At 45.2% G+C, this 7,500-nt stretch overlaps 1 protein-coding gene across 1 annotated transcript in view; it reads left to right on the top strand.

Moving 5' to 3' along the window:
• col4a5 (collagen, type IV, alpha 5 (Alport syndrome)) overlaps window positions 1-7,500 on the top strand; it is a 41,995-nt gene that overhangs the window by 5,903 nt on the left and 28,592 nt on the right. The gene's annotated exons all lie outside the window — the stretch shown is intronic.

Genomic DNA, 7,500 nt, shown 5'->3' with positions numbered 1-7,500 from the left:
ATCCAGTAGATTTCCAAAGTAAATTTCCGCCTGTGTAGACTCCTGATCGTACACCAACAAGAAATCTAATTAAAACAGACACAAAATGGAAACCATTGAGCTACAAAGCCGACCCGGTAGAAGCATAAATATCAAGGAAAAGCGTCCAAATTAGCAAAATCTGAGCAAGTCCACAAAATCCGGTCTGCCTCTGCTTCTGTGGAGGACAGAACAAAGACGTTTCGGAGACGCACCCGATTGAATCTCAGAGTTCGTCCCGGTTAATAAAGGTTAGAGAAAACAGTTGTTTTTCCATTGTTGGACGCGCTCTTCACTGCCCCTTGTGGCCGATGTGTGAAAAACTCCTGCTGCTCTCGCCGTCGACGTTTGGCTGAGGGTTCGATCTCTGGATTTGTCAGTGGAAAGCATCCATCAGAAAAAGGTGGTCTGAGCAGCAGAAGTGATTTTACTTTTGATACTTTTTAAACTTCTAGCAGCTCCTCTGAACTTGCGGTCGGATGATCTTTAATGCTTCGGAATTTGAAGATAGTCCCTCTGATTTTGTAGCACTTTGGATGAATAAATAAACTCTCTGTGAGACATGCTAAGCTGCATGTAAGCTGCACGCATACGGGCGCCTCTATCTGCTTCATCATGCTCTTCTTGTCTGAGTCTTATTCCACCTCTGCTTTTGATCTTTTCACACTTTTTTCTTTCCGTCAGACCAGCAGAAACAGCGGAGAGATTTATGTGAGATTGAAACGTTTTGGTTCAGGGATCAGGTTTTGGTGGTGATCCAGACCTGGAAGCGTTTCGCAATGTGTTTAATTTTCTTTCTTTTTTTTTTTTTTTTTCAATTTAGCCGGCTGTTATGTTGTGTTCATGTGCTGATGGGAAAGTCAGACATCTGGAGTTTCAACATTGGACACTGTTGATTCGTGTACTTTTTGTCACATAATCCAAACTGAACGAGGAACAGATGAAGCTCTGCGGTGGCAGCAGCTGTGCGGGTGGAGGAGTTATTTGTCACTGACGGAGGTGTAGAAGAATCAGTGATGGAGGCGGGCGGTGTTTCCAGCTCGGACGGCTGCGTCCATTTTTACATCTGAAAGAGATAGTCGAGCTTAAACTTCAACAGCCAAACAGGCCAAACATTGGCTGGAGAAGTAGTATGAAGTGTTTATCTGTGTGTGTGTGTGTGTGTGTGTGTGTGTGTGTGTGTGTGTGTGTGTGTGTATGGCTGCGATCCAGCCGGCTACCTGACAAGTCCACCTACACAGAACAGTCACAAGACATGCCGTCCTCCTCGCCTCCCTCCCTCCTTTTCTTCTCGTGTTTTCCTGACCTCCTTTTCTGAAAGAACATCATCCCTCTCTTTGTTTTTTTCCTCATCATGCTTCCCTTCTTTCTCTGGAAAAAAAAAAGAGGAGTTTTACAGCCCAAAGGAAACACAGAGAAGCAGACACGACGCTTCAGGTGGGAAGCGAAAAGAAAACAAGCGTTATTGGGAGCGACAGAGAAAGTGGATCCAAAGAGGAAATAAACAGAGAGGATGCAGGAATATAAGCTTGAAATGCATTCCGTGCGCCTCCTCTGAACAGGAGCGCTTATTGTTTAGCATTCTTTCTTTCTGGGGAGAAGAAGGGAGGGAGAGTTTAATCTGTCTGAGATCAGCTGGTGACCTTGATCTACAGATGTCTGTGCACAGCAGCTGACGTAAACGTAGATCTGTGAATACCGAGCTGATTCGCTCCTCTTTACGTCTTTCAGCGCCTTTACATTTCCCTCTGTTGTGCAGCCACTTCCTGTCTCCTGTGAACTTGGATCATTACCTTTTTATATCATCCATTGCCGCTTTATTTTTGCTAGTTTGACAGATTACGCAGACAGGAAACACGGGCGGAGAGATGACGACGGGCAGCAGCACCGATTGGAGAGTTTTAATTGATTATCTCCATGAAGAGTTCAGGTTTGCCACGAAATCTAAGTTAGAGAATTTCTGCAGCATCTTGATTAAAACTCCACTGAACAAAAAATCCCCTTCAAAATAAAAGCACAGGATTTTTTTTCTTGTCCAGGCAAAGGCCAGCAACCCACTGAAAACGGGTCCGCGATCCACTTTTGGGTCATGACCCACCAGTTGAGAATCACTGCCATAAAGGACAGTTACATGTTGATTGGCGGCCAGGTGCACCAATCAGCTTGCCTGTAAGCCTCAGTCATCAAATAACAGTTTCACATCCTTGGACTTGTACCTTCCTCCTTGTCTCGGCCTCCATCTTCGCGCTAACCCTCTATCTGTTCATCTCGCATGGACCGCCGCAATCCCATGTTTGCCCGGGAGAGACCGATGGCGAGGAGCGATAACACACACACATACACACACACACACACACACACACACTCGGGCTGCTATAACACCCAGCTTAGTGCGCTTTAACATGGAGTCCGTGGGCGCCCATGGACGAAAGAATGAAGTCACCGGAGCTGCTTCAGAGGCCAAAAAGCTGTTTTGACTGCGTCGCTTCATGCAACTGAACACACACACGCACACACACACACACACGAGCCGTCCTGAGGTAGCGTGGGAGGACGTCTGGTTCTCTCTTCTTCTCTGTTTTTTTTTCCTCTCTCTCTTGTTCCCTCACTGATTTTAATGCTCTCTCTTCCACTTTGAGCACCTGTTTCTTTCATCACGCCTCTGAGGAGGAAGCAGGGCTTCCCCAAAACCCACATGGGAACAAATGCTGGAGAGTGTGTGTGTGCTGTTTCTGTACGTATTTCAGAGTATAGAGTTACCATATTAGCTTTTATATACTTGTCCAGACGCAGGCACGAGCTGCACAGGAATATTTGCACCTCCCTTCGTCCCTCCTTCTCTCCTCCTCCTAAAAACAGGAACCTCTCGTGGCTGCGAGAATTATGACTCTTACCTCTCAGGGGGAAAGATGGAAGTAGCTTTAGTGCCGACATTTAAGCCACATTAACAGAATTTTTTCGCACTTGGGGGCTGCAGAACACCTGTGTACACACCTGGCAGCTACAAAGCATCTTAAGCTTTCAAATCCGATATTCGCTCTTCTTTTAGCTCTGTTTTTGCTCTCCACCATCACCATCTGGCTCTTCTAGCTGCTAAATGCTCCACTACGCTGCTCGGCTAGTAGCTAACTTTGTCTAGCCGCCTGCTGTGGCTGCATGTGAGATTGGTGGGAGCAGTGAGGGCTTTTGGACCAAAACAATGAGCTGAAAGATGCTAAAACGCTCAGTTTGAGCTGCAGAGTCTGGCGATTTGATCCATTGTTTATATAAAAATAGGCACAGAGGCTTCTAGCTCCTTCTCTTCCTTCAAAACAAGTCAATTTATTTATTCTCAATCACAAATGTGCCTCAAAGAGCTTTATTTCTTCTGTTTCAGCGGACTCTTCCTCCTCACTTTCACCTCTCTGACTCGGTTTGTTCATACCTTTAATCCTGCTCTCAGTTTCTGCCCCCCCCCCCATCAGATCAGAGTCAGCCCCTAATAACTTGTACTGTACATACAGAAGTCACAAATGCTGTTTGTACATTACACTAAGCCGGCACCGCTGTGTTTCTGTGTGTGTGTGTGTGTGTGTGTGTGTGTGTGTGTGTGTGTGTGTGTTAATCCCAGGTCAGTGTGGCGGCTGGTATGCAGCTAAGCCTTTAGCATGCAGTCAGAGGATAATGTTCAGCAGCGTTGAGCAAGGTGAATGTTTCTGTTGGAGCATTTTTCACATTGCTGAGTGACACAGCGGGAGGCAGGAGGCAAAGTCACCTGATCCAACGTGTGTTTGCTCATTGGTTACTTATTTATTAGAATTATTTTCTTCTCTCCAGATGTGGTGGACACAGATTTGATTGACAGACAGACTGTGATTATCCAGGCTTTTCCTTTAGTTTGTCACCTGTATGTGGTGACAAAAGGTAAATTTTAGAATTAAAAATGCATTTTCATACTTTCTTTGCTGGTTGTTGAATTTCCTTCATCGGCTCGTCTGGAAAGTGGCATTTTGCTTTCATTTCAGACGATTTCCTGACACGTGTGCGCGCTTGTTTTTCCATCTTTATTGTCAGTTTAGTGCAATACAGAATGAAATTTAAGATATGAAGACAAGACATGCGCTTTTTTTTTTTTTTGCTTGTGTTTCTGCTTCTCTTTAAGTGTATGAGTGTGTGTGTGTGTGTGTGTGTGTGTGTGTGTGCGCGCGCGCATACGTGTGTGTGTTTGTGCATGTCAACACCGAATGCTCGGCATTCCTCGTCTCCTCTGCACAAACAGACCCCCGGCTGGTCAGAACAATGGGAAACAGACAGACACCTGTCACAGCACAGAAAGACAGAAGAAGAAGAGGAGGAGGAAGAGGAGGAAGAGGGGGGTAAAGAGACAGAGAGGCAAAGTTTAATAAGAGAAAAAAAGAGAGAAACATTTTGAGACTTAAAAAGAAAAAAGAGGAAGAAATCAGTGAGAAAGAAAGATAAACCTTAATGAAGAAAATATTAAAGGCAAATGTTTGGGCAGCCATAAATCCTTGAGGACCCCTGCTGTCTGCTGATGTAACAGGAGCTGTGGCAGATAGAGGAACTCTTTTGACTTTGCTAGTTATGTTTTGGTGACTTTCTAACTTGCTTCTTAAATGTGTTTTGTAATGCAAGAAGAGGATTAAATGCTCCTTTATTGGTGGAGAAAATTCCCCCGTCTGAGGCTAAAATAACCCCTAAAAACCTGTTAAATGATCTCAAAAGTGCGCTGCCACAAAGCTTAAAATGCTGCGTTTCTTATGGTGTGAAAAGTAAGGATTAAGTAAAGATAAAGAAGGCTATACTTAAATGACTGAATGTCATTTTAAAGCTCGCTAAAATGCTAAAATCTAGGCAGCTTCTCTGTCACGGCAAAAGTTTTGTCCAGTATTTTCAGTCCACGTTTCCCCTCCAAATGTTTCACTTTCCTCATTTTTTCAGTGCAAAACCAGCAGAAAGCTGCTCAGCTGAACTGCACTGCAACGCTGGACGTTTCAGCTGCAGCGCTCACATGTGCCTGTCCTCATTAGAGGCTGTTCAAGTGATGATATTTAAGAGAAATGTAGGCAGGGCAGGAACCTGCTGGGACCTGCCTCTTCTCCAGATCAGATCAGACACTCAGGACTGGGAGAAGCAAGAGGGAGCACGTTCAGCTGCGAGGATCCGAATCAAACCGCTGCTGGAAAAAACAGTCGCCTGCTAAAATGTAGCTCGTATGCACAGCATGTTTAAGGCCTCTGAACCCTTAAAGTCGGGTTAATCTCAGAAAAGATTTTGCAGTCACAGCAACAGTTAAATTCCTGGTTCACCCAGAATATCATGAAAATCACAAAGTGACTGTGATATATTAGTTTTGGTGGATTTTTCATCTGTGAATCTCTAAAATAGTCCTAAAAGTCTTTATTGTGTCTGAGATGCTTCTCATCATTACCTGCATGCTTCTGATTGTGATACCGCCCTCGTGTGGCGGACACATGGAACTACAGGTGAGCAGGTAGAAGCACAGGTTTGCACAAAGTTCTTAATGGCCAAAAGTATGTGGACACCATGTTTGCTTACTTTTGGTTTGGGGTTGTTGCTCATGGTTTGGACTCTTAGTTCTTACTTAATGCTGCAACAGACAGTGATGTTTCAGACCCCAGTTTGGACGTGTTGTCTTGGTGAGTGAAGGAGCACCTTAAAACAAGTAATGTGCTTTGGGGAAGGACCTCTCCTCTTCCGCCCTGACAGCGCCCCTCAGAGCTCAAATCCAGGTCCACAAACAAGTGGTTTTCCCCACTTGATGTGAAGAACTTGACAAGCCTGTACAGAGTCCTGACGTCAGCCCCATCCAGCATGTTTGGGATGAGCTTGAACACCGACTGGGGGCCAAACAGGAGCCAAATAGAAGTGGAGGGTGTCACAGTGGTAGATTAATGCCCATGGCTTCATAGTTCGGGTGTGTGCTTTTAGCAACAAGCTTCTGTGCAGATATTAGTCCCAGTCGAGTCAGAAAATCCAAGTTTAGAGCACCGTGAAATCCTCAGATGTTAATCCCACTTTGCATCATGAACACTCTCTTGAAATAACGTCCACAGCATTGAGCACAGAGCGTTCATGTGTTTCCTTCCTGTCTGTCCCACTGTCTCACAGACACAGTATCAGGACAAGCAGCGAGATCTTGTTTTGTCTACAGCAGAGGCTCCTGGGTAAATATTAAGGTTAGGATGCAGCTCATCCAAACAGCGATGCACCTCCAGCATGCAGGTTTCCACGCTTGGTTTATAGAAGCATGGAGCAGTTTGCCGTTTGCTCGGCGGTTTATGCAGATGTCTAAACACGGATGTGTTTAAAAGTGAACAGGCTCATTTATTTTCATGTGATTTGTTTGGATCCATGTTTTGGACAATCCCTCAAGAGCAGGCAGGAGGTGGACTCATAGAGGGACTCTGAGTCACAGCTGGATGCATTTCCAGCTGCTGATCAGACACAAACTTCACAGAAATGTCTGTTTTCTTCTTCTGTGGTTGCGGTGAACCTGACTGCTTCCCTATATCTTCACATATGATCTTATCAGTGTTTTCAAAGCACATCTAGAAAGTGAAGGTGGTGTTCTTTCCCTTTTCCTCCATCGTTTCTCCATCGTTACCGTCCCTCTCCTCGTCTTTCCTCCCTCCAGGCTCCACATATCCAGGTATTCAGCTGGCATGCTGCCGCTCCCCTCTCTAATTTCTTGTTGCCCGTAGCTAAAGCGCAGCATGCCAAGCGGTGATGTATGTTGCAGAGAGAGGCAGACGGGCGTGTTTGAACCTGCGTTAGGCAGGGCCGGGCCAGGCGGGGCCGGGCGGGGCCGCGGTAGGCTAGGGTGGGTTGTCAAGGAATTCAGCCCCCTCCCACTTTAAAGATTCACGTGAGGACCTTTTCTGGAATAGACAGCGATAGAAAGCAATGCATATTCTGTACAGCTGCAAACCTGCAGATCGCAGATCAATTCAAGGAGTCCTTCTACAGCAAAGGGAGAAAAAGCACCAACATTTTCATCATGTGTCAACTAAAGGTGGTAATTTTTCCAAGTGTGTGTAACTCTAATGATTATGCTCTGGAGAACAGCTATAATTGCCTGTGATTTTATTGGAAATTAATTATGGGTTTTCTTCACCTTCCCTGCAGCAATTTGTCAAAGGAGTTTGTCTTTTTTTTTTTTTTTTTCTCAAAACTTTACGGCTCTCCAGACACACCTTCTGAATCCATCCCAAGAGATCAAACTTGGTGCTTTCTTGTCAAAACCTGGATGAATAAACAGACTCCTGTGGAGTGAAGAGCGTTCGTCAGGATAAAATGAGCAGGACCTGATATATGTACCTGCAGAACTTCAGTGAAGCCAACACGTTTGTGTGTGTGTGTGTGTGTGTGTGTGTGTGTGTGTGTGTGTGTTTAGATAAAGTCTCACCTGGAAGTTCAAACACTTCCATCAAAGTGTGTCTGTGTGTGTTGCTGAAAGAAAGT

This window comes from Chaetodon auriga, chromosome 24 (assembly GCF_051107435.1).
Source record: "Chaetodon auriga isolate fChaAug3 chromosome 24, fChaAug3.hap1, whole genome shotgun sequence".
Lineage (NCBI taxonomy): Eukaryota > Metazoa > Chordata > Actinopteri > Chaetodontiformes > Chaetodontidae > Chaetodon > Chaetodon auriga.
The sequence above is the reverse complement of the archived record's forward strand: the minus strand, read 5'-3'. Positions and strand labels throughout refer to the sequence as shown.